The 3,873-nt window shown below is 40.7% G+C and overlaps 1 pseudogene across 1 annotated transcript; it reads left to right on the forward strand.

Moving 5' to 3' along the window:
- The first annotated feature begins 2,078 nt into the window (after positions 1-2,078).
- On the forward strand, positions 2,079-3,647 carry LOC306651912 (citrate synthase, mitochondrial-like; annotated as a pseudogene). The gene has a single exon. The product of its transcript is annotated as a citrate synthase, mitochondrial-like (transcript).
- Positions 3,648-3,873: the final 226 nt, after the last annotated feature.

Below are 3,873 nucleotides of genomic sequence, written 5' to 3' on the forward strand. Positions count from 1 at the left end.
TCTTGATAATTACCATTCTGACTAAAGTGAGATGAGATCTTAGTGTAGTTTTAATTTGCATTTCACTGATTGCTAGAGATGTTGAACATGTCCTCATATATTCGTTAGCCATTTGTGTTCCTTCTTTTGAGAAATGTCTGTTTAATTCTTTTGCCCATCTGTTGATTGGTTTTTTTTTTTGTTGTTTTTTGATGGTAAGCTTTTTGAGTTCTTTATACATTCTGGATGTTAATCCCCTAATGGAGGAGTAGATGGCGAAGAGCTTCTCCCATTCTATAGATTCTCTCTTCATGCTCTTAATTAACTGCACAGAAACGTTTTAATTTGATGTCATCCTACTTATTGATTCTTGGTTTAGTTTCTTGAGCTTTTAGTGGTCTTGTTAAGGAAGTTGATATCTGTGCCAGCATGTTCAAGTGTTGACCCTACGTTTTCTTCTAGGAGTTTCAAAGTTTCTGGTCTAATTTCTAGGTCTTTATCCACTTTGAGTTGACTTTTGTGCAGGGTAAAAGATAGGAATCTAGTTTCTTTCTCTACATACGGAGATCCAATTTTACCAGCACCATTTGTTTAAAATGCTGTCTTTTCCCCAACATATGTTTTTGGCACCTTCGTTAAGTATCAGATGGCTGTATGTTTGTGCGTTTATCTCTGTGTCTTCTATTCTATTACATCAGTCTTCATGTCTGTTTTGATGCCAATACCAAGCTGTTTTTGTTACTACAGCTCTCTAGTATGATTAGAAATCAGGTATTATGATGCCTTCAGAATTGCTTTTCTTGCTAAGTATTTACTTTGGCTACTATAGGTCTTTTATACTTCCATATAAATTATAAATTTTAAGACTTAATTTTCTAGTTCTGTGAATGCCATTTGTATTTGGTGGGGATTGCATTAAATCTTTAGATCACTGTTGGTAATATGGCTATTTTGAATTAATATTAATTCTGCTAATTCAAGAACATGGAAAGTTTTTCCATCTTCTAAGATCTTCTTCAATTTCTTTTTTCAGTGTTAGTTTTCATTGTAGCAGTCTATCACCTACATGGTTAGATTTATCCCCAAGTATTTTTTAGGTTATTGTGAACAGAATGGTTTTCCTGACTTTTTTTCAATAGATTCACTATTAAATTATAGGAAAGCTATTGATTTATGTATGTTGGTCTTGTACTCTGATTCTTTGCTGAATTTGTTTATCAACTCTGAAAGTTTCTGGTGGAGTTTGTGTGTGTGTGTCTCCTAGATACAGGATCATGTCATCACAAACAGAGATAATCTGTCTTCTTCTTTTTCAATTTGTATCCCTTTAATTTTCTTCTCTTACCTGGTTGTTCTAGAGTTTCAGTAACTATATTGAATAGGAATTGTGAGATTGGATATCCTTGCCTTTTTCCTGATTTTAGAGGAAATGCTTTCAGTTTTTCTTTGTTCAGTATATTGTTAGCCTTGGATTTGTCATATGTAACCTTTCTAATGCTGAGGTAAGTTCTTTCTGTTTCTAATGTTTTCAGTGTTTTTAACATGAATGGGTGCTGGATTTTGTCAAAGACTTTTTCTGTATCTATGGTGATAATTATGTTATTCTTGTACCTAATTTTATTAATGGGGTGAATTATATTTATTGAATTGCATAGTTTGAACCAACTTTGCTTCCTGGGATGAAACCTTCTTGATCATCATGTACTATCTTCTTAATGAGCTTTTAATGTGGCTTGGTAATATTTTAGTATGGATTTTTGTTTTTTGTTCATCAGGTATATTGGTCTATACCTTTCTTTCCTTGATATGTCTTTGTCTGGTTTTAGTATCAGGGTGATACTGGATTCATAGAATGAATTTGAGAGAGTTCCCTCCCTGTGTATTTCATGGAATCATTTGAAGAAGATTGACAGTATTTCTTCTTTAAAGGTCTGGTAGCCTCGCCGAGGACCCCGAGCTGGGCGCCGCTGCCGGTTTGTCTACCCTTTTCCTCAGCCGCCTCCTTTCAACTTTGTCCACCCGTTGGCACAGCCTCTGGTGCAGCGGCGGCAGCTCCCATTTCTGCCACATCTCTTTCCCCGCCTTCCCTCCCCACCAGATCCTAGAGTTGCCTGCTATGGCTTTACTCACTGCCGCCGCACAGCTCTTGGGAGCCAAGAACACATCCTGTCTTGTTCTTGCTGCCCGGCATGCCAGTGCTTCTTCCACGAATTTGAAAGATGTATTGGCCAACCTGATACCTAAGGAGCAGGCCAGAATTAAGGCGTTCAGGCAGCAACATGGCAAGACAGTGGTGGGCCAAATCACTGTGGACATGATGTATGGTGGCATGAGAGGCATGAAGGGACTTGTACATGAAACATCAGTTCTTGATCCCGATGAGGGCATCCGTTTCAGAGGCCATAGTATCCCTGAATGCCAAAAGTTACTGCCTAAGGCTAAGGGTGGGGAGGAACCCCTGCCTGAGGGCTTATTCTGGCTGCTGGTAACTGGACAGATCCCAACAGAGGAACAGGTATGTTGGCTTTCAAAGGAGTGGGCAAAGAGGGCAGCTCTGCCTTCTCACATGGTCACAATGCTGGACAACTTTCCCACCAATCTACATCCAATGACTCAACTCAGTGCAGCCATTACAGCCCTCAATAATGAAAGTAACTTTGCCCGGGCATATGCAGAGGGTATTAACCGAACCAAGTATTGGGAGTTAATATATGAAGATTGTATGGATCTCATTGCAAAACTACCTTGTGTTGCTACAAAGATCTACCAGAATCTCTACCGGGAGGGCAGCAGTATTGGGGCCATTGACTCTAAGCTGGACTGGTCCCACAATTTCACCAACATGTTAGATTATACTGATGCTCAATTCACTGAGCTCATGCGTTTATACCTCACCATCCACAGTGACCATGAAGGTGGCAATGTAAGTGCCCATACCAGCCACTTGGTGGGCAGTGCCCTTTCAGATCCTTACCTATCCTTTGCAGCAGCCATGAATGGGCTGGCAGGGCCTCTACATGGACTGGCCAATCAGGAAGTACTTGTTTGGCTAACACAACTACAGAAGGAAGTTGGCAAAGATGTGTCAGATGAAAAGTTAAGAGACTACATCTGGAACACACTCAATTCAGGACGGGTTGTCCCAGGCTATGGCCATGCAGTACTAAGGAAGACAGATCCACGATATTCCTGTCACTGAGAGTTTGCTTTGAAACACCTGCCTAATGACCCTATGTTCAAACTTGTTGCTGAGCTGTACAAGATTGTGCCCAATATCCTCTTGGAGCAGGGAAAGGCCAAGAATCCTTGACCAAACGTAGATGCACACAGCGGAGTGCTACTCCAGTATTATGGCATGACGGAGATGAATTACTACACAGTCCTCTTTAGGGTGTCACGGGCACTGGGTGTGCTGGCACAGCTCATCTGGAGCCGAGCCCTAGGCTTCCCTTTAGAAAGGCCCAAGTCCATGAGCACAGATGGTTTGATGAAGTTTGTGGACTCTAAGTCAGGGTAAAATTGACTACCAGAAGATGAGGAAGCTTAAAAAAAAAGTATACTTTTGTTTTGTTTCAGGGTGCCTTTAAAGATTTAAGATTCAATTGTATCTGAGGCACTGAAAATACTTTTGAAGTTAAGATATAAATTAAGACTTTAAAAGATAAAAAGTGACCCCTTCTTCCCTAACCAGGTCCCTTCTCTTCCTGGTATGAGTTGCCCATCAACTATAGGATAACCAGGACTAATGCATGTGGTATGGGTTAGGTTTGGCCTCCTATCTTCTCTAGAGTGAGAATCTGACTCCACTTCCTGAGTCAAAGCAGGTTGCAAAGAATCTGCAGTCACTCTGGAGCCTTTGCTTTTATTCTGCCCAGCCCTTGGGACAGCAAGCCA

Source organism: Sciurus vulgaris (genome assembly GCF_902686455.1).
Source record: "Sciurus vulgaris genome assembly, chromosome: X".
Classification (NCBI taxonomy): domain Eukaryota; kingdom Metazoa; phylum Chordata; class Mammalia; order Rodentia; family Sciuridae; genus Sciurus; species Sciurus vulgaris.